Genomic DNA, 24708 nt, shown 5'->3' with positions numbered 1-24708 from the left:
CCTATGAGGGAAGTTATACAATTGTATTCATCTATCATATTAGGATTCTCTTACATTTCACAGATGGGCGTGAGATTAATTTGTTTTTCCTTCATCAAATTCTATATAAAGTTTTCAAATGTTGTTGGTTTAGGGGGTCCTGGCCCAGGTTTAGAGTTAGTTGTGCCAAAAAAATACCTACACTACTGGCCCTTTCGGCATCAATCTGCGGTGCACAGACTGAAGTCTCACCCGAAGTAGTATGGGGGGATGTTGGAACCAAGTTTCCACACCTAGAGATCAATGTGATGTACCTTTTCTATCCTAGATCTGCCTTCGAGCAGATCTATAAGCCCTTATGGATTATCACTATAACTTCCCTTAATCGGCCTTTAGACCTTTGCGGAGGTCTACAACTAGATTTTGCAGACCTAAATAGGAAAATTATCTACTTACGGGCACCATAGATTCTCCTTAGATAAATATTTACTCAGATCTACCTAAGTGTTCAATAAATTTAACAAAAAGTGTTATGATCTTCATGTAATCACTTAACATTAATTGCATTCAGATAATAAGACGGATCAAGTAAATTTGCGCATCAATACATCATTATTTCATAAATACATTATTCATCATAGCATATATCGCATTCATACATGACAAAGTAAAGAGATAAAACACAGGAATTTCTGTAATAGTCTTCTTTATTGATCTTCAGTAAAGGCTTACAGACTCAAAACTTCCCTGTGCACTCAGTTGCAGGGGTCGGTGCACTTAGCTGCGGACACAACTCTAGGCGTCTGCGCACTCAACTGTGGACACAACTTTAAGCGTCTGTGCATTCAGCTGCAGAGCCTTTTCCTCCTCTAAGACTTTTATCTCAATCTTCCTTCTATCGACCCATTACATTCATCATTATAGATTATTCCTTAGACTTTCTAAGACACTCCTATTTATACAATCCCATGGTCCGCAGACCATGGTAGATCTCAAAAACCGACTCATCTTTACATGAACAAGGGTAAAAACCCTTTTTGACTCCTAACTAACTCCATGCTCCGCGTCCACAATTTGCAGAGACTTTACATATTTTTACATCAAAATTTGTGCTTTTTCCCCAAAACTGACCTATGGGACCCCATCTCAACAGGCCCCCAACACAAAGGTCGTGACTCGCCCTTGAGTCACTCGGCTAGCATGGTGATCTTGCTGCGAAGACCCCCTAGCTCTACTTGTACAACTTCTACTTCAGTCATGCTCTACGTGGTTGCCTACTTACTTGCTCCATCAGCTTCTCTGTGGCTAGTCCTTCACTGGGTCACTTGATCTTCTGTTGTGTAAGTTGCAAGTTTGCCAATTTTTCTTGTATGTTGGCTGAGACTAGGTAGGCTTCGTCCAATCAAGGACCTAACCTAGCCTTAAGGACTGCTTCCTTTTTCTGTGCTGCTTCCACTTGTGCAAGGAGCTACTTTGCCTCCTACAACTTGGCAAGGCAGTATGTTGTAGCAATGATGCGTGTCGTCGCCCTTACTTCATTGTACTACTGTTGGAGCTCGCAGATCTCACTATTCAATATCTATATGATGGGATCTTCCTGCAGGCTCATCACCACTTCCATGGCATGTTCATAGTTGTACAATCAACAACCGCAACATCCACAATAGTTATCCCTTCCTAGATGACAGCGTCACACTGTTCCTAGACTTCAGGCGGAGTGGAAGGTTGTGACTTGAGTTTAAGCTCCATGATTTTCATGTTGAGTTCAAACGGAACTCTGGCCACCTCTACCTTAGCATTGCAAATGCCCATAGTGAGTTTCCTAATCTTGGCCTCTAGTTGCGCTTCCTCAGGGATGTGTAAATCCAGCACTGGTTGGCATGCCTCTGCAACTACTGTCGTTAATTGGGTGTTCTCCTCCTTGATTGTATCTCTTTCTTTCAGAGCCTCCATCTTCTTGGAGAAAATTTGTTCATTGTTCACCCTGTACTCGTTGATTAAACTAAGAGCACACTATTCCCGCGCTCTCAATTTCGCTGTCACACTTGTCTGCAGCACATGAAGATATTTGTTGGGGAGCACTGCAATGTTGAGGCTAATGTTCTTTAGAGTGCTCACGACGACCTTGTCATCGGCCAATTCCACACTCAGGGATCCTTTTAGCAATGCGATTGTCCTGAGATCCACTTTCCTAACTAGCTCAGTAGCCTAACTTGTCCCTGGTGCTAGGCTCATCTATGCAGTGCCCACCTGACTTGTGCCCACTTGTAGCCTACTGGTCTGGATCTGCAGTTTGTGCAAATCCTTTTGAATAGTACCTAATGACTAGAGGTGTTGTTCTTGAATTGCTGCAACAGTTCAGTGGTGGTGTCGCACACTTTATCTCCAATCTCGTCAAGATCGCCCTCCATCAATGTAATGGGATCCAGTGGTTTCTTAGTTGCCTTTGACTTCTTCTGGGGCCCCTCCTACTTTTCTACATACCTCTTTACTCGGAATGGAGTGCTTTTCCCTTCATCACAACCACCACTTTGCATTGATTGTTCTTCCTCCTCGGTCCAGGGTGAAGGGGATTTACCACTTCACTCGGAGTCGCATTGCTCATGCTTGGTTTGCTGCTTCACAGCGCGCTCCTTTTCCAGCCCGACCTTCTCCTCGGCCTCCTTCCTTTGTTGTGCGGCTAACTTTTGTACCACCTGTTTCACTACATCCTTCCTCTTTTTCTCCGCCGAACTCCCCATGCCTTTGCTGGTACCCACAGCCAAGTCAGACAAAGAGTGCTAATATGTTGGCCAGTGCTTGATGACTTCCTGAATCGCATCATCCATGGCAAGATATGGTAGGCTGAACCACTTCTGCTGCGGATCCTTCCATGCCTTGATATAGACGCGGTGGAATTCTGCCTTGAACTCAACGTACTCTGATAACTTCTCATACACAGTTGTGTACAACTGTGGCTACTGGTTGATGGCCATGTGAATGATTGCCTCCATCAAAACCTAGAATATTTTTGTTTCTATGACCCGCTCAAGGTCCTTGGTGGCCCAAAGGGAGGCAAACTGTGCAACCTTTGGCAAACCTACTTGCAATCGGGGGAGCTGACTGTCCTCCGGCAACTCCAAAGCAACCAGCACAATCGAGAGTAGCAACCACATGTAGTGGAAGGTCTTTCTCTCATTTTGAGCCTCGCAAAAATTTGCAAGGAACTTGCTACATAGATAGTGCAACCAGTTAAACTGCTCGCCCTCCGCATATTGTGCAACTAACGAGATCACGGGCGATAGAACCTTATCCACTCAGAACTTCCTCATGACCTTACCAAATAGCATATGCATGGAAATTTTCATCGTGGGGTCAATGATGGATGTTATGGAGTACCCGCATGGCTTCTTGATAAGTGAAAATTTCTTCCTCATCTTTTTTGCCAAGTCGCGCTCGCTTGGCTTTCTGCCAAACTCCTTGGTCATATTCAAGCCTTCATGTGGTAGGAGTGTGATTCTGTGGACGAGCATATATGTGATGGGGATAGATGTGCCAAGTCATAAACACCCATCATGCACCAGAGTCAGCAACTGCCTTATACAGGTGGTATTGATATTGAAATGATGGTAGTGGGGCACCCATAGCAGGTTCAACAACCCCAATTTATTTACTCCATGGATCCACTCAACTGGCTTCAACGTAGTGACACCAGAGTATTTGTAATACACTCGTTTCATGTAATTCTCTGTCGTGAGGTGGGGGAAACTCTCATGGTTAGCCAAATCCCAATCCTCCATCTTTAAAAGGGGAACCTGCGCCAGGTGCAGATGTTCAAAGGTGATATTTTACGGAAATAGGGACATATAAATGACAAATTTATTCGTGCCTGAGTCCTTGGTGACCTTCACCTTTCCTTTACATTGAGGGATATACTCTAGAAAATTGGAAATGGGCTTCGCACCCTCAGCATCTATATCTTCAACGCCTTCTTTAGCCTCGAAATCTACAACCCTCTCAGGTTGCTTGTCCTTCTTCTAGACCTGGGTAGCAGAGTTCTTTCAAGGAAACTCGCACACTGGAATTGGCCTCTTCTGCTTGTCTTTCTTCGACTTGTGGGTCTCACGTATTGGTGTAGGCTTTGGCCTAGGCGACCTTGGCATTGTAGGCATAGGAGCCAGAGCCTCCATGCTCACTAGTTATGGGGCCTCTCCTTCGGAGGCAATAGTTCCTCTGGTGCTTGCAGTCTCACCTAGTCCTGACATAGTGCTACAAATGAATTGTCGAGTTTCCTCAGGTAGAATATCAAACATAGAGCTTGTGACCAAATCCTCGAAAAACTTGTGATTCATAGGCGATGAACATCACAACTCAAAAACTATAAGGGTGAAAAGTGTTCTCTGCTGGACTAGTACACGTAATTTAGTGGAGAATTCGAATTCAAATCTGATCGTTCCCCCCAAAATTCATCCATTAATGCTGATTTGGCAACAAATATCCAAATATTTCAGCCCTAAATGTTGCCCCCTCGCTCCTCTTAACTGTCTCCTGGCCGTCAAATCGTGAACAGTGACCCTAACGGTCATTATCTAGATGTGTTGCACGGTATCTCCCTCCATAGCGCATCTCCTTTCGTGCTACTTCTGGTACTGTGACATCACCATTTTTCATGTAGCGCCCCTGTCCTGGAGTTCCCACAACCAGGAAATCTAGTTTATAGTCTCACGCTTCCTTACAGCTTCCTGGAGCACTAAGACTACCCTACCATCATGTAGTCATTGAGATGAATCTCCTGCATATGGATTCAACTGAATTCCATTCACCCTTCCCAGAAAAGGTTCTCCGTTCAGTTTTGTGAGCTGAACCGCGCCTCCATCTGTGATTTCTTTGATGACATATGGCCCCAACCAGTGCATCTGAAACTTTCCTGGAAACTTAGCGAACTTACTATCATATAATAATACCAAATCATTTACCTTGAATGTGTGCAGCTTGATGTGTCGATCATGCCATGCTTTTTCACGTTCCTTTTGTACTTGCTGATGAAATCCAGCCAAGAATCTATCCTCTTCGAGCTCCATCAACTGTGCGAGTCATTCTTCCAAGGCTCCACGGTCTGCCATCCCTGTGAAAGTTTCTATGTGTAGACTAGGCACAATATATTCCATAGGCATCACCACTTCTACACCATAGACCAACCGAAAAGGTGTCTGACCTGTTAGTTTTTTGCAAGTAGTCCTGTATGCCCACAATACTATTGGTACGCGCACGTCCCAATCATTCTGGTGTGCATTTCAAATTTGTGTTTGCGCATTATCTAAGATCTTGTTCAAGGCCTCAACTATTCCATTAGCTTGAGGATGATATGGTGTACTTTTCTGATGATACACCTGGAACTCTTCTATCAGCGCACTGATTGTTTCATTAAGGAAGTGTGTATCGCAATCACTCATCAATACCTTCGGGAAATCGTACTTGGTTAACACATATTAAAATAAGAACTTAGCTAATGTGGACCCTGTATAATCCTTCACAAGCTGTGCCTCTGCCCATCTGGTCAGATACTCTGTCGCAGTGATGATATAGCGCGCACCTGTTTTCTCGCCTAGGGGCTAGATTGGCCCTACAAAGTCAATAGCCCATTTCTCAAATGGCTGTAATGACACGTGAGGATTCAGAGGTAGCTCATCCCTTCGTGATGGCCTGCCCATTCTTTGACATGCATCACACACCCTACAATATGTTTTGGCATCCTTGTGTAATGTAGGCCACCATAACTCGGCACACAGAATCTTCTACGTAGTTTCCTTTGTTTCATAATGCCCTCCTGCAACTCCTCCATGATCTTCAACAAGGATGTTATTTCGCTCAAAATAGGGCACATATCGTCGGAGTATCTTATCTAATCCCATCTTATACAAATGTCCAACAATTACTAAGAAATCTGTCACGCGCACTACCAACTCTTTCTTCTACTGACTGGTGTATCCTTCTGGAGTTGTCCCTGTAGTCAAGAAGTTGATAATACCCGCAAATTGGTTAGTCGCTATCTGCACTGCAAAGATCTGTGCATCAGGCAAACCTTACTCAAAATTAGTAGGCTCCTCCCTTGTCACAATGCGTGAAAAATGGTCAGGTCCTGCATTCAACCTTCCTAGTTTCACAATTACCTCAAAATCGTATTCTTGAAATAACAACAGCCATCTGCATATTCCCCCCCCCCCAACATAGGATTATTGACTATATACTTCAATGCAGAACGGTCTATGTACATCTTGAAATGTTCGCCCAACAGATAGTGTCTAAATTTTTGGAGCGCATATACCATAGCCAATCCCTCGTGCTCTGTCATTGAGTAGTTCTTCTTAGCCTTTGATAATTTCCTGCTCGCAAAGGCTATAGGGTGATCCATCTCTCCTTCGCCAACCTGTGTCATCACTGCTCCCAATGCAATACACGAGGTATCAACGTGCACATAGAATTCCTTCTTCCAATCTGGGAAGACCAAGCTCGATGCGGTGACCATATTTTTTTTCAATACATCCAGACTATGTTGACATTCTTCATGCCAATAGAATGTAGCATCCTTCTTCAGTAGCTTCTCCATAGGCATGATAATCTAGGCATAATCCTTAATGAACTTTTGATAATACCCAATATGGCCCAGCATTGCGCGAAACTGTTTAACACTCCTTGGGACCTCCAAAATGACTATCACTATGCTCTTGGCAGGATCCACAATTAGTCCTTGCTTGCACACCACACGACCCAAAAAAATTCCAAAGGGGATGCAGAATAAACATTTCTTCAGGTTCAGTGCGATATGATATCTTCGGAACGTATCCAACATTAAGTGTAGACTAGCTACATGGCGCTTACTTACCCAAACACTGTCAAGTCATAAAAATATACCTCCAATAATTTGTGAATGAACTCTTTGAATTTCGCGATGACTATGCGGGAGAATATCACCGACACATTCTTGAGTCCAAACAGCATCATTGTATACTAAAACCAACCCCATTCTGTCGCGAAGGTTGTCTTATCATGCCTTCTGGCGTGATCTTAATCTGATGGTACCTAGAGAACCCATCAGTGAATGAATATGCCTCCTGCCCTCCAACATTGTCCAGTACCTCATTAGCAAATGACATCGGGAAAGGATCATGGACGCAAGCATCATTAAGCTTTTTTAGATCTGCGCAAATCCTTATCTCTCCCTTCTGCTTCTTTTCCTAAACTACCATTGGGCTCACCCAATCAGATTCCTCCACTAGTTCGATAATGCCCACTTCAAGCATCTTTTGCAATTCCAATTAGACCTTTTCCTTATATTTGGGATTAGGGTGATATGGCCTCTTAACAGGCTTCGCATTCGATTTCAAAGTTATTTTCATCACACCCAAATCGCCTATGATGCCTTTCAAGTCTGAAAATTTTGTAGGAAAAAGATCCTAGTACTCGCGGAGTATCTCAACAACTTTATCCACCGTGGTGTCATCCCAGTAATCCTCAATCTTTGCAGATTTTGGATCTGCTTCAGTACCAATGTTTACTTGCCTAGGCTTCAACGGTGCATGATATCTAGGTTTTCTATCTACGGACCTTCAACCTCACAGTGGCCTTCCATTTTTGGGATATTGATATTCCTTGGATCGTCATGCTCCCCTTCAGCAGTCACATTATATCATTCCAACGAATGGCGCAACTGGGTGCTCCAATCCGGTTGAACCAATTCCAAAGGATCTTATGGAATTCTGAAGATCGCTACCTTAACCTCCTGCAACGCCTCATCAACATTTTCAAATCCGTCTTCAAAACTGAAGCTCATCAAAAAGACTTCCCTTAAGATATCCCACTCCTCGATGACATGGTGGAGCTCTATTTCCAGGTACCAATTCATAGGGATTATATCTAGAATGTGACAAAATAAGTGCACCCACTCTGGCTGCAGCTCCGTTTTGTAGACTTTAGTTCACTTTGCTAAATGATCATGCAGATCATTCCTCCCATCATATTTCTCAGTTAACCACAATTTAGGACGACCAAATCACATCCTCATCATCCTCCTGTAATCGCGCTATTCATTAAAGTTGTCCTTGTGCATACCCCACCATCAAGTGGGTGTAGCACGCAGTGCCAAATTCAATGCCTAAAAACGATGATCCTCCGAGACTTCTCTTTCAAAAGCATCGAAAAACTTATCTACATCGGTTAATCCATCTTAACAAGGTAAATTTATTACCTCCGAGGACACATAGCGCAGTGATTTAGTCACCATATTGCAGCACAACATAGATACTTCATGTAGCCTATTCTTCCAATGCTCCAATTCTTCATCTGAGTCTGAGGTACAGGAGCTTTCGCGGTCCCATTGTTGTTGGGAAAAGTATCTATTCAGAACGCCCCTATCCCACTCTAAGGTGTGATAGTGCCTTAGCAACAAACGAGGAAAACTACTTGAGTATTCTTCTTTATGAAATGTAAATGAAGAGGAAGGATGTAACTAACCTGTGTCTTTCGCTAGTTTGTTGGTCCAATCGCTCTTCTCTTTGTTCGCTTCCCGCTGCTTGCTCCCTTACCGGCCCAGCTTCACTAAGTTCCTGCAAGATCACAGAAGAGAGAAACTACACGAAGATATAGATTTACATTCATAAAAAGCTCAGGATCAGATTAAGCTAAACATGCAAATATAACAAAGCATCATTGATACACAGCATGTAGGAGAAACTCAAATAATTTTATTGATATGATAAGAAAGTCCAAGAGGAGATACAACCAAGTGAGTCCCGATCCAACATCTACCTCCCAACAAAGGAATCCCTTCCTCTCCTCCAACAAAGCATAAATCACCCAATGTACTAATCTCAATCTCAAACCAACAACAATTCTCTGCAAAGTACAAAATTCCAGCCTCTGGATCTCTGGGATGAGGGATCCATATATAGATGTAAGCAGAGAGGATGAGTCAGCTTATGTTTTGACTTGTGGCTTCTCTCTGTCAGTTCTTGCTTCCACTTGGAGACTGAGAGCCTCTTACTCATCACTTGGTCGAATTCAGTGAGGCAAGTGTCATTGGAGAAGATTCTGGAAGCTTCCATGGTCTTTCCACCTCGTTGAATGACTCTGCCACTTGTCATTTCCCGCTCAACGCACCTGGGTAGTGCATTCAAGTGCGTTGCAACGCACCTAGCCAGTGTATTTGGGTGCTTTGCAACGCAGGCAGCTAGTGGAGCTTCTGAATTGATCCTGATTTGACTAGTTCTGAGTAGTTTTTGGTGGAGAACTTCTGGGAGAAGTTGTCATTGGTTGACCTTATTCCTTTAGGGGCAAGAACAACACTTTTAGGGACTTTGGATCCCTTGGATTATGGACATTTCATGCTCAAAGTTGTAAGGCACAAAAATGTCTATAACACCCATGCAATCCGTCCATCATCTATTGGATTAACCCATTCTTGGTCTTGTGCTGTTATTTTATAGATCTGATCCAAATCATAATCACTTTCCTCATAGTCACGGACCAATTCAGTATAGCGCGGTCCATTTGCAGGGTCCAATGGTACTACAACATGGAGCGATTTCCTTTCAAACAACATTGTCCACTTCTTCAAATTGATGACCCCATTCATGTCGATAGCACAATCAATTCCCAAGAGCGTGGGGTATGCATTGTTGTCATCAACAATCTCTATCACTTCAAAATCAGCCAGCGCGCTTGCACCTTCTATATCTATGGTCACTCCATGAAATTGTCCCATAGGGATAATCTTCTACTGGTTTTCCATACTCAATTGAATTGGAGACCATTGTAGCATAGGTCTCCCCATTCTTTTCCATGTCTGTTTAGGAAAAGCATTCACATCAGATCCCAGATCCAGAATAACTTGGTCTCCTCTCCCGCCCTGTCCTTGTCTCATGTTTGCTAATATTTCTGTCTACGTGGTGTCCTTCAAGAGTGTTTTCCTTACCAGCACACTTTTTTTATCAATTCTTGTAGCCCTTTCATATCCTTTCTATTACACAGTAGTTTCATACGATTCTCCAGGAAGGTGGTAAGCATAGAGGGGTCAACCTCTGTAGGCACACCGATTACTGGTAGTTTGTCCTGAATTCCTACGGTAGAGGCCTCAGTGAAGCTTTTATTCACCTCCATAAGCATTTCCTTTGTGCACTCGAGATCGAACCCAACCTCCTTTTCTAGGGCCTTGCGGACCCACCTGCTTTCTTCAAGTTTTTTTCCTTTATCATCACCAGTCGTTATTCTACTTCACAACACAATATTCACATTTGGATCTTCCACACGGGGCTCACCCCTTGTCATCTCTAAGTTCTAGGTAGGATGATGAGGCTGCGCCTTCTTCTCCTACATCTTAGCTATCAACACATGGCATTCTTCTATTGTATGGTCAAACTGAGTGTAGTATTGACATGAAGGGCTTGTCTAACTTGTACACTCCCATGCGTAGTGCCTTGGTGTTTCACAATTATAGCAAATGACTTGTCCACAACCTCTACTAGTTCCTGCTCCTCCTCAGCCTCTTCCGTGCCCCTGATATCCTCTATGCGCTCCCCCAATGCCCTAATACAGAGGTCGAGTTTATGCTTGCATTTGATACATATGGGTCCTCTCCATCATTAGTTCATAACTATGGCATTAGCACTCATCATGGCCCACCGATTTGTAGAAATCGTAAAAACATTGTTGTGGTGTCTACACAAAATTTTTCAGCAAATGACAGTTATCCGTGACATGTTTTCCAGCCATCTGAAAAATAGTGCACCATAGCACAGGTCCCATACTTGGTCCTGCTGGAGCTTCCTGCCTCAAGGGCATCGACCCCTCCCCCCCCCCAAGGTATAATTCGTGAAGATAGGGAAATGATGCTTATTATGCCCCTGGCTCTTACACTTGAGGCACCAAACTTCTTCGCGCACCTTTGTCCTGGCCTCCTTTTCTTTTTTCAATCTCTGCAATTCCAAATAGAGGTTATGCAATTGCGAGTGAATTTTTTGGACTCCCAAAGACATGTCCTGAATAGGTGTTTCATGCAATCTCATCGTGATTTCCAAAGCTCCCGTATCTTTTTCTGTAATAAAGCAATCCTTAGGTGGGGCAGTAGTGTGGCTATAAAGCAATCACAGTGCTGACTATCTGTGAGATTCATATTAGTTTCACGAATCCCACACTTCAGTCTTTGATCTAGCTCCTAGAGCATTTCACCGAGCCTCATCGTGATTTCTTTAAATCCAATTACCGATTGTGAGGTAGACTTAGGCTTACCAAATTCCTTGTTCAAAGCGGTATGAGTATCTGCTAATGATGCCAATGGATTACCAGTGCAATACTTAACGTACCATGTTAGCGCACGATCCTACAGAGTAGTAACCAACTGCGCCTTCTATATATTATGATCCATAATCTATTGTGTTGTCCACACAACTTTCGCAAGAAACCAAAACTAATCTGAGTCCTCACTTCCTAAGCCCTTGTAAACTAACAACTTCATGGTATTCAACATGTTGAATGACAGTGGCAGTGGTGGTGGTGTGGATGACGGTGTATGTTGTGGGGGTGAAGGTGGAGGTGGCGTGGATGGTATATGAGGAAAACCTTGTCTTATCGACTGAAAAGCACTCTGTGGTGAAGCCTGCGCTACTCTGTCGTCGTCACTCAGAGGAGGTCCAATTAACGTGCTATATTTAGGGCATGTTCTTCCTGTATCTCTGAAGAGCTTCCCAGTTCGCGTAGCTCCAAACATCAAGGCAGTGGCATAACTTGTTTCTCACACAATAACATCTTAATCCAAGTATTCAAAGATCTTAGATACTTACCTCGCAGTCCTTTGAAGAAGCATCACTCTGCTTCGTTGTAACTGATTGAGGTGTTAACCAGGAATTCTGTAACAAATCCTCCTATAACTCGATCAAGCCAATGGTCAACAATACGCGTGATCTTATCTTCAGAGGCTTCTAACCTCTGCACTAGCTTCGGATTCCACACTATTGGACCATCAAGCCTCCACCTTCCTTAGCCGTCTACCAATTTAGCTATCCACTCGTATAGTTCAATCGGGAAGGTGCAGAAGAAAATTTCATGTATCTCTATGTACAAATATCTATCCAACCATTGTTCTTTTGTTAGGTGCGGATTCTTGTTTTACTGCGCCACAAATTCATGGATATTTCTATCCAACCACTTCTTGATTTCCTTCTTGGACAGATTATAGGGATGCAACATCACACATCTCTTTATGCAGATCTTGGTCTAGGCAACAGAACCATTTGTTGGCTTAGGGGGTCCTAACACAGGTTCAGAGTTAGTTGCGCCAAACAAATCCCTACACCACTGGCCCTTTCAGCATCAATCCATCATGTGTGGACTAAAGTCTCACCTGAAGCAGTATGGGGGGATGTTGGAACCAAGTTTTCATACCCAGAGATCAGTGTGATGTCCCTTTTTTGTCCTCGATATTCCTTCGTGCAGATCTCTAAGCCCTTATGTCTTATCATTGTAACTTCCCTTAATTTGCCTCTAGACCTACTAGAAGGTCTACGACTGGCTTTTGCGGACCCTGAACAGGAAAATTATCTACATACGCACGCCATAGATTCTCCTTAGATCAGTGTTTACTCAGATCTACCTAAGTGTTCAATAACTTTAACAGAAAGTGTTATGATCTTCACGTAATCGATTAACATTAATTGCGTTCAGATAATAAGATGGATCAAGTAAATTCACGCATCAATACGTCATTATTTCATAAATACATTATTCATTACAACATAAATCTCATTCATACATGACAGAAGTAAAGAGATAAAACACATGAATTTCTACAACAGTCTTCTTTATTGATCTTTAGTAAAGGCTTACAGACTCAAAACTTCCCTACACACTCAGTTGTAGGGGTCCACACACTCAGCTGCATACGCAACTCTAGGCCTCTGCACACTCAGCTGTAGAGCCTTTTCCTCCTCTAAGACTCCTATTTCAATCTTCCTTCTATCGACCCATTACATTCATCATTATAGATTATGTCTTCGACTTTCTAAGGCACTCCTATTTATACAATCCTCAAAAACTGACTCATCTTTACATGAACAACAGTAAAAACCCATTTTGACTCCTAACTAACTCCGTGCTTCACGTACACAATTTGCTGAGACTTTACATCTTTTTACATCAAAATTTGGGCTTTTGCCCCAAAACTGACCCAGGAGACCCCATCCCAACAGAGGTGTTCAATCTGCTTCTAAAAATGCTGAAACCAGTTTATGTTATCATAGTCTTATAAAATTGTTTGTTGTTTATGAATTGGGTAGACAAAAAAAGACATGGGAAGAATTCTTGGCTAAGAATTTTCCTGGGGAGGAAAATCATATTAAGGGCCGACAATGGATTAACAATACTTGTTCTAAGAAGTTGGACAAAGAGACCGAGGTCCTTCCCGACTCTATTTCCAAGCAAGACAAGGGTCCTGACAGAACCCCTGAATCAGAAAAAGTGGAGGGAAGTTTGGCAAACCCCCTAGATAAGCTAGGATATCCAAACCCCAGCTCTTCTGTAAAGAAATAAACCCTAGCCTTAAAGGGGAAGAAATGAAAAGAAGATTGTGGACAAAAGAAAGAACATGTGGAAAAGACGTCGTATCCGAAAAACCCCAACATAGTAGACAAAAGAATCCTCGGTTGGAGGTTGTGAATCCAGTCGCCTCGCTAACAGAAGGATGACTTATAAAAATCCAAAACTGCTCCTAAGAAAGGGAAGATGAAGTTATTCCGTGAAAAGGATGAAGTGGCACTAGTACCGACTCCACCACTGCAAGAAAGTCTAAAATCATATGAAACTCTGACTGCACAGCAGGGTCGGCAGCACACCAGAAGTATGACTCAACAATAATGTCCACCTTTAGGTACTCAAACCCTTGAGCTTGTAATTGTTCTATGTTATCCGTAGTTAGAAGCAAAAAGTCTCTCTCGGTACTTGAGGAAAAAGAGAAGTTGGACAACATCCTACTTGAAGGGCCAATTGACAATTTTCAAGATCTTTTGAATAAATCTATACAAAATGACGAGTCTGAATTAGAACCAACAACATGGAAACGAGTAACTAAAACCATGGTAAGGCAAACTCATAAGAAATCAAACCATAAGGGGAGCAATTCACAGAAAAAAACCCTCCCTCCTGAGGATGTTTCTACTCATAATGAAAGTGACTTGAAACTGTAAGTAAACAAGCTGTAAAGGAAAAACATGAAACTCAAGGAGAAGGGTCACAAGTACAAAACCTTATTTCGCCATGTTAGGAAGGAAAACGAGATGTATAGGACTTAGAATCTGGCTCTGGTATCCAAGAACGATAAACTATTCCTGAAGAATAAACGACTTCTTAGTTGGAAGTTGAGGCAATTAAATCCTATTGAAGTATTTAGTGTTCATGAATGAGCCTAGAGGTTTTAGTGATAGTCAATGCAAAAAAATCATGCTTTAGAAGTTTTAGTCAGTGCGGCTAGAGTCTGAAAACATGGATGACGCAATTTTGATGACCGGTCAATTTGAGGAAGACAGTTGCGTGAGTACATACATTTCCTTCGGCATGGAGGGATGTTGGGCCCTAATTTTTTGTCCTTTTTGATACCTTATCCTACTATTTCCATTATGACCTACTCTCTTTTACCCTTTTTGACACCTAGAAATCATTCCATATTGGCTAAACTGTGTTATTTTATAAAAGGAGTTAAGAGTCACAATTAGTATTCTTTTTACATACCTTTGGTTAGTATAAGTAGATGTTAAACAAGTTTATACTTATTGACTCACTATTAACTGATTTATGGCTAGGGTTCCTAAACATAAGGATGGCAACATGAATGCATTTTACAAGTCTCCAGGGACCCAACATCTAGCTCGAGATATATCAGACAACCATTCTATACTTAACTCCGTATTCAATTTGGTACTTTACTACAGATTTGGCACCAGTCAATTGATTGGCATCTTGAGGGTAACTTCTTATGTTCGTGGATATGGTGATAACCTCCTCAACCTAAATATAGTATTATAGTTGGACCAGTGTTGATACAATAAGATGGACAACTGATCTTTGGAATTTGGCTTAGCTTAATTAAGCCTAGATCACACATGCATTGCTTTTTTTAGTTATTTTGTTGTAACTATATTCAAGTCGTAAATTCCTTAAGAAGGCCAAGCATTAGTAGGAAGGGGTTAGCGAGATTGAAGAAAGAAGCTTGTGACTATAAGCAGTTTATGACTCCGTTTCCATTCTATTTTGGAACATTTAAATTCATTTTTTTATTGAAGACTTTAATATCTTTGAATTTACGTGTTTATAATTTTTGAAGTTACTGAGGTAAATTAGCTTGTCCCAGGTCATGGAAAGCGCCCACCAACGACCTAAACCAAGTTTTGTATCAATTTTAGAGAGATAGGAAGTGTGTTTGTGAATTAGGTTTAGAAAAACTGTACTCAAAATGGTGTTTCTTTTGAAATTTCCAGATATTCGGTACTTACGAATGTAAATGAATGATATCTAAAATCTTTCGTAGATCTAGTTGCTATGATCAAATCGGTGATTGGTTGGATTCCTGTTTTGAATTGCATGAGTTTTTGAAATCATTTTCATAAGGATTATCTAGGTTGAAAGGTTCCTCTTTTGATATTGAACATTGATAAGTTTGAAAGGACATGTTTCATCTTAAATCGAATTTCCGAAGGATGAGTTTTTCACGGTTTTTGGATTGAACTATTTGATTTGAATGAAACACTCTGCTATTTGTGGATTTGACGTTATAATAAGGAGCCCTTGCAGATGATATTCAACATGTTTGAATTTTCACGAGATTATATAGGAGCTATAAGTCATTTGTTTCATTTTTAAATTAGTTTCCAATAAACTTATTGAATTAGGAAGTTGTGTGAATGATTCTTAGTTTAATATCATTGCTAGGTTTGTTTTTTGATTTCTATCTTGACCCTGGGTTAGTTTTGTGTAAATATTTTGAGTAAAATAGATCGTTTAAATTGAATTATGAGTATAGCTTATGATGATTGTTGAGTTTATTTCCAGAAGAAATCTTTGATTAGTTGCATGGTTATTGAAGGTGAATTAGTAATTTGAATTATGTGTGTGACATTGAAGAGTATAATAGGTTTCTCTACTTCATAATACTTTGGTGCAATAATTTTAAACTAGAAGCAGAGTTTGATCATTTGATACTTAATTTTGTACTAAGTGTAGGATAATCAATTCAGATATGAATCGTAATGCCTTGTAACACGAAGATTACTAAGTCTGGATTGACAATTTTAAATTTAGTGAATTAAAAGAACATATAAAAACCATAACATTCCTCTCTTATTGAACCTTTCCAAGAAAAGAGTCAATTCCCCAAATACAAAACGATTATGCTTAGAAATACCTTATCCACAAATAGAATTTTATTTTCTAGGAGAACTCAAGAAAATATGTGTTGAAATTTCATTATTTCAAACCATGAAGGATGTTTCAATTTATGCTAAGGTTGTTAGAACGTTGTCTTAAGAAGCCACGAGGCAAAAATAAGGGACTTAATATTTTCTTTCAAGTGATAGGAAAATAAATTGACCTAATGCAAGGAAAGTTTTCATATCCAAGTATGTGGACCCCAAAATCTTAGTTGTAATTGTTAATATCAATAATACTCCCATAACTAATACTTTGGTAGATTTGGGAGTAGCTATAACATTATGATAAAGGAAACTATGGAAACACTCCAGTTATCATCATTATGTCCCACCAAAATAGTGCTTCTATTAGTTGATAGGTCTACTATAAATCCAAAGGCATCCTAGAATATATAGTTGTTTCTATAGATTCATGGGAGTATCCATTTGATTTTATAGTCTTAAAACCTAAAGATAGCCTTGGCGGATATCCTCTGATTATAGGAAGACCATGCTTGGCTATTGATGACGTATACATTAGCTACAGGTATGGGGATATGACCATTTCTAATGGAAATTCTACCAAGATATTTACTTTTTATCCCCCTGACAAAACTACCTCCAACCATGAAAACCCACTTTGGCTTGAAGACAGTGACAAAGAAGAAATCCAATCTATCCTTATTCTTGACCAAGCCACATGTTTTAATGAAAACACAAAGGATGATTTAATTTGAACCTTCATAGCTCATCCCCACACACTTGGCCACTTATCTTTTGCACGAATTCTTGAAAATCACTCTCAGGAAAACTAAACACATACTAAGTTGACTCAATAAAGGGATTCCATGGCTCATTTGAATATTGTTTCTAAGAACCATGCCCTTCCGATTGAAATATACCCCATGAAAACTATAAACATTAATGTTGGTACAAACCTTCTCAATAGAAGCATCTTATCAAAATTCTACAAAAATACATAACACTTTTGCTTGGGACTATAATGATATGAAGGGAATCCATCCTCATTTTTGTACTCATCACATCTATATTAATTAATATTCACGACCTATTCAATAACCCCAACGTAGGATGAATCCCACTTCAAAGGATGTAGTCAAAGAATAATTCAGGATGCTACTTAGCATATGTTTTATCTATCCAATCTCTGATAATAAGTGGGTTTCACCTTTGATTATTGTGCCAAATAAAAATGGAAAGTCGAATGTGTGTGTTGACTATAGGGGGTTAAATAAGGCTACCTTGAAGTATTATTTTCCCCTACCATCAATTTATCAAGTCCTTGATACCCTCCCACGAAAAAAAGAATTCTCATTTCTCGATGGGTTCAATGTCTATAACCAGATCCACATTTCCCCTAAAGACCAAGAGAAGACAATTGTCACATGCCCATGGGGTAACTATGCTTACCATGTCCTCCCATTTCAATTATGTAATGCTATTGCTACATTCCAAAGGGTTTTCCTTGGAATATTCACTAACTTAACCAATGATTATGTGGAGATTAACATGGACGATTTCACTATATATGGGGACATTTTCAAGAAATATTGAAATAATATTGAATTTTTTTTATCAGCTGTAAGGAAACCAACCTCACTCTTAGTAGTGAAATATGTTAAATGCTCCTTACTGAGGGTATTGTGTTAATTCAAGGGACAAAAGTAGACGCGAGAAAAATAGAGGTTATTGGTAATCTCTAATCTCTTACTACGCAGAAGGATGTCCATAGTTTTATATGATATGTAGGGTATTATCAAAGGTTGATAGAAAAATTTACCAAGATTACATCACCCTTATTTTACCTTTTAATAAAAACTACAATTTTTTTTTGGACTGACCAATGCCAATTAGTAGTCCATAATCTAGAAGAGAAATTATCTACAACCCCTATTTTATGAGGTCCTAACTAGTCCCTTCCTTTTCATATAAATTTTATTATTGCTTCAAATAGAACCATTGGAGTGATATTAGGTCAAAAGGAGGAAAAATGAACTTATCCTATCTAATAAACAAACAAAACCTTACTCATGCCAAAAAAAATTATACTATGAATGAAAAAGAATTTCTCATTGTTTTGCACACTAGTAATAAATTTTGTCACTACATTACTGAATACCCATTATTCATACACACTAATCACTCTGCCATATGTTAGTTTATGAGTAAACCTATCACTAATGGTATAGTATGACAAAAGTGGATATTTTTGGCCACCCACCTATTTCGCTTGGACCCCTAACATTATTTCCTTTTTGTTTCCTATTTTCTAGCACAGTTTCCTATTTCGACAATTTTCTATTTTTGGCAATCTCTCAAGTCTTGAACTTTTGGAGTTGTTTTGAGGCCCTAAATGACATTTTTTTGGGGGAATTGGAAAACATGAGTGTTTTACCAACATTTTAAGCCAAAATTTTTTTTCGTCGACTAGACCTTTCTAACAGACTATTGTGTGCACTAAACGAAGATCTTATGCCAAAGTTACGACCCTGAGAAGTTGATGTTCCAACTAACCCCATTGGGGCCCACAAGATTTTTGTGCTTCATATCATAGGGTTATATTCTTGGATTATTAGGGTTTCTCATTGTTTATGCATGATAAAAAGGCCTCAGATCCTCGTTGTAACTCAGTTTAGAAGGCATGTAGTTATCACATCTCTTCTTAGAGATAAGCTACCATCCCCTGATCAAGTTTCTTCTCATTCTGCATGTAAACATTTTTCAACATTTTCTATTTATTAATGGAAGTTCCATTTCGTTGTACCTATGTGTTTTTTTTAAATTTGTATTTCATTTTCTTCCTTCAGAAATGTGGATTAGTCACGTATTAGAGTAGTCTACTCTTTCTCTATCTTTTTGTGCATGTCCCCAATGAGGTTGTGGTATAAGGAGTTTGGACTTGAACTGGTTAAGCCCTTGCAATACTAGCCTTGTTGATCCCGATTGCCTCCTATGGTGGAGGAAAATAAAGACGATGGAGCAGGAGATCCTTTCAAACTATTGCTTGAAGAAGCCCTCAAGCAACAATGGAACAAGATAATGGATATTTTTTCCCAAATCCTTTGGTGAATACGAGTGGGGGAAATATCTTCATCTAGAAGTCACTTTAGAGGCATCACCCCATTTAAGGTACACGTTAACTTTGACATTGTTATGTTTGAAGGTCAAATAGATGTAGATGCCTAAGATAGATGGTTAAATCTGCTAGAAGGATATTTTTCGATCCATAAATTTTCCAATGGAGAACATATTACTTTTGTACTCAAGGTTGCCCCCCATGTCAAGGACTGGTGGGAAACTTACTGTGAGCAAAGGGACAAGGAATAATCCTCACTATTTTTAGTTGTACACTCTTGGGATTCTTTCCTGGATGTTTTTTAGGAGCAAGATTACCCTTTTGGGAGCTATGAAGACAAGTACATAAGATGGACCACACTACAATAAGAAAGGGACAAAGAATTGTCAGAGTTAACAAATATCTTTCATACCCTATGCTCAAAGTTGGGTATCAGGTAATATGAGCAATATCTAGTGCTCAATTATTCCGGCTATCTATAAAAATACATTCAGGCATAAATGGAGTTCATGCATATCTCCTCACTTAGCACATCATATCAATATGTTGTCAAGATCGAGTAGAAGTTTAAATAGAAGAAGTGAGACTTTTAATCTATGAATCTGGAGTAGGGAAAAGAAATCTCCAAACCAAAAAACAAAGGACACAACCAAGGTGGAATGACCAAGGAAAACCAATAGAATCCATAAGTAAAGAATAGAAATAGGAAGACGAAGAAATATATAGGGAAGTGGTGTGAGTTCCACAAGAACCCCATTCACAACTCAAATGAATGTCACACAAAGCAGTCACTGGTGGTTGAGATAAAAGCTTAAGATTCAGATGCATGTTCCAACTTTGAGCTAGAACCTGATAAGGGGAAATAGATCATTAATGCAGAACCCAATGCCACCATTTCCAACACCAAGGTCAATAATATTGAGCTTGAAGATCCAGAGGAGGGTGAGTGACTCTTCCACTCACAGATGTGGGTGAATGGTTCTCCATTATAGTTCATTATTGATAGTGGGAGCCAAAATAACCTCATCTTAGTAGGGATCATTAAGAGGTTATTCCTACTGATAAAACCACACCAACAACCATACACCCTCCACCAAGGGTGAGATCTCTGTGTCGACCAACAATGTCATTTTCCCTACAACATCAAGCCTTTCACAAATGAGGTATTCTGTGATGTTTCTCCCCTTCAAGTTTATGATGTTTTATTAGGCCAACCATACTTGTGGAAGCATCATGATGTGTATGAATCCAAACCTTGTAATGTTATTATTAATTTTACAAGAAAACAATATATGATACTATAGGCAGCCTCACCTATCGCCATTTCTTTGATCTCTACTAAGAAATGTAGTAAGATCTTTGTTGGGACTCAGAAATGTCATATTTTCATCCACCTTTTTCCTTACATTTCATCATCCCATTAACATGTTATCATATCACTTTCCTACATACACTTGGGTTTAACCTTCTTATTTTCCATTTTATTCATTTTTGTATTATAAGTGAATTTATGATTAATTATTAGAAAATGTACATATTTTTATATATCTCAAGAATATGTGAGTTTTGTGATGTAGGAAATATGTGAAGAATTAATATCTCCTCCACCATATCAAGGAGATAATTATGCAAGCCTTTTTCTACGGAGAAAATCATGGAGGCATATCGAGAAAATCATGGAGGCATATAGAGAAAATCATGGAAGCATATCTTATCCTAAGGAGAAAATCATGGAGACATATCTTATCCAAGATATGTGAGAGATTTGTGGGATCATGTTTGAGAGATTTGTGCGATGATATCTTGTAATAATGGGAAACTAGTTGAGAGTGCTTGAGAGAATATTTGATATGTAATTATGGAAAGGTTATCTTCTTCATGTATATAAGAGAGTGCTCTCTCTTCATTGGAATGAATAATGAATAATAGAGAATGGAGATTAACTTTGACTCTTTCTTGATTTGTAATTTAGTTATTGTAATATAGTTTGACATAGTTTTATTGTCATGAGCTCATATCTGTTGTTTGCCATTCACTTCTTCACATGTTGTATTTATTTTCCTTCATGCAATTTCATGCTTTCCTAGTTAGTGTTTCAATGCTTTAATTTGATTTCAGTAATTTAGATTAGATTAGTTCCACTTCAGTCCTGCATATACAGTGCATGTGTCTCGTAAGTCTACGGACCTCGGATTGATAAATTAAATAGTTGGGTAAGTACTACAACGGAATTAAACGAACATAGTTTCACCCAACATTTTGGCGCCGTTGCCGGGGAGGCACGATGGATTGAAGTTTAGTTTGATTTTTCTGCAAGTGTGTTTAGACATGTTCCTAACTCCGAGGTGTTAAATGCGGTAAGACGTGGGGAACAGCCTACGCATCGCATTCGAGATACCGTAATGGGCTCGACCTCTTATGGATCAGGGCATGTAGGGTGTGTTTACATTTATGCAAGTGTGAATTTTGATTTCTGCAGGTGTGTTTGATTTTCGCAATTGTGAAGAATGTGTGATGAATTCATTGTTCATGGTTATAATTGAAGCATTCAATTACTCAATTAATGTGCAATCCTTGTAAGAGGGTTTAATTGAGTATTGAATTCAAGATTATTTCTGTGGTCCTTTTGTTTTTAGTGTGCTGATTTTTATTTGTTTTTTTCTTTCAACATGATTTTATAATGAGTGTCAGCTTGGAACTACTCACTCAGATCCTTGCAGAAGTCGGAATCTCCTCTTCCCTGGAAAAGGAGATCTTGACAAAAATTGAAAGTTCAACTACTCCCCAAGAAATATCAACATCTGAAGAATCCTGTGTATCTGATGGCGAACAACCATTCGAACAGGAGATCGAGGAAGAAGAGCAGCAGATCGGAGAAGAAGAACAGGAGTTACAACATGATCTGAATGAGAGTAACTGTGCTTATCAAAGCTTTATCGACCAATGGTTCCAGGTAAGTATTAGATTAGATTCATCTTTTTATTTTTGAGTTGATTTGCAGTTACAGCAACTAGACTCATTCACTGTCAAATATTTTCATCCATCATTTGACAAATTGCTACTGAATCTATTGTTGTCACTGCTATGCGAATGGCTTCATTGGAAGTGTAACTACACGTAGCTAATTTGTAAATTCTAATTAGTATAGAGTAGGTAGGCTTTCAGTTTTAGTTTTTGCTTTTATTTTTAGTTCTGCTTTTACCTAGAATAAGTATGCTCTCCTCCTGCGTCTTTGTACGATCTCGAGGATCAGAAAATAGGTTTCAGTTTTGCTTAGAATAAGTATGCTCTCCTCCTGCGTCTTTGTACGATCTTGAGGATCAGAAAATAGGGATGATAATGACTAATTTCAAGAATAAATTCATTTTTTTTGCAACGTGCTTCATCACCAACATTTTTCGATATGCAAATCTTTGTGTCCATTTGTTAAAAAGAAAATTTAAAACTAACCATTTTTGTTTTTAAAGATAGGATTAATTTCATTTTCTAGACTGTTACTAATAAATAATAACATAAAATTAAAAAATAAAAAAAATAAAAAATAAAAAATAATAACAGTGATCCACGTGATTCGGACGACCCCTCGGATTGATCGTAACAGAATTGGGTTTTCCACCTTCTTCATGCATTCGACAAAATAGCTTCAGAGCCTCTTCTCCATCCCCGCTCTGCGCACATCCTGCAATTTCCATGAAATCTCATTGGATCCGATTCCTAAAACCCGCATTTTATCAAAGAGTTCCATAGCCTTATCCCGAAACCCATTCTGAACATAACCTGCTATCATAGCGCTCCATGTGACCACATTTCTATGAGACATTCTGTCGAACACTTCGCGCGCATTCTCCAAATGCCCACATTTCACATACATATTCATGAGGGCACTTTCTACAAAGGGATCCGACTCTAACCCTCTTTCTCTAACGAGTCTGTGGACTTCCCTGCCTTGCTGAAGATACCCAAGTTCAGCACAGGCTTTAAGAACACTGGGAAATATGAACTTATCAGGTCGAATCCCTCGGCCCTGCATTAGATGAAAGAGGGCGATGGCTTCTTCGCAATCGCCATGTTTTGCATACCCTCCAATCATTGTAATCCATGAAGACATTGCTGGAGATTCATTGAGAAAGCGAAATGGCTGGTCATCCATATTATCCCGAGGACCTGCAACTGCCTGGATATGTGCCTCTCTTCCTCCCTCCATCCCAGATTGTGGGTGTGTATGGGATTGCCTCTGTCCTTGTTGTTACTCTCATCTGGTTCATCTCAGGAAGATGCTCCAAGATCTCATCCATTGATAGAATTCTTATGTGTTGGTGGGCGTTTACTGGATTAACTCATCTGGTTCTCGAAGGGTATTTTGTTTTCTCTCCAAACTTTTACAAGCTCGAATCTCCTTTTTACCTGGCGGAAGTTTGGAAAGGGTACAGCAAGGGTGATTCAAGGTATGCAGCAAGAGATTCTGCTGTAGTTACAGTAGAAGGAATCACTGCTGTAATAGAGGGACCTGCCTGCCTTCTTGCTGTGTATGCAATAGCAGCAAGGAAGCCATACAATTACACACTCCAATTGGCAATTTGTTTGGGCCAACTTTATGGTGACATTGTATATTTTGTTACAACATTTTTGGAAGGTGACAACTTCTCTGCTGGTCGATATTACTATTGGCTTTACTTTGTGTTGGCAAACAGCTTCTGGTTGGTAATACCTTCAATATATTGCTGTAAGATGCTGGAAAAAATAAGTCACGCTTTCTTGACGGCAAAACCAAAAAAACAGCTGATTCCCGAGCCAGGGAGTTCGTCTTGAGCATCGCAGTTATTAATTTATTGCCACATTAATCTGGTTTGAATATTGATAACTACGTGATTACTTATATTTTGAAATTTGAGCCTTCCTTCGACATTACCCTAGCTCTACAGTCTTTGGCCACCCACGCCAATTGATTTTTATTGCCACAAGCTTCACGAAATCGCACCAGTCTCAACACGTGATTTTAAAATGGATTTTTTGCGCAAACCAGGATGAATTAACAAAAACTGAGACATGGGTTTTCTCCGGAATGGGGGTAATTAGGTGACTTGCGAGAAATTTCCTGAAATTTGCAGTGGTTTAGGAGAAAATTGGGTTTCTTTCGAACCGAATTTGATAGATTGCGCCAAAATCCGATTTTCCAGATCTGATTTTCGTGGTTAAAATTCCCGCTTC

The 24708-nt window shown here is 39.8% G+C and overlaps 1 pseudogene; it reads left to right on the top strand.

Annotated features, from left to right (window-relative positions):
• The first annotated feature begins 23589 nt into the window (after positions 1-23589).
• LOC149262618 (putative 3-beta-hydroxysteroid-Delta(8),Delta(7)-isomerase pseudogene) lies at positions 23590-24324 on the top strand (annotated as a pseudogene).
• Positions 24325-24708: the final 384 nt, after the last annotated feature.

The sequence above is a fragment of the Pinus tabuliformis genome, chromosome 6, assembly GCF_031772625.1.
Source record: "Pinus tabuliformis cultivar Carrire ecotype Pingquan chromosome 6, CPIR1, whole genome shotgun sequence".
Lineage (NCBI taxonomy): Eukaryota > Viridiplantae > Streptophyta > Pinopsida > Pinales > Pinaceae > Pinus > Pinus tabuliformis.
Note: the sequence above shows the minus strand (reverse complement) of the source record. Positions and strands in the feature narration are given on the sequence as shown.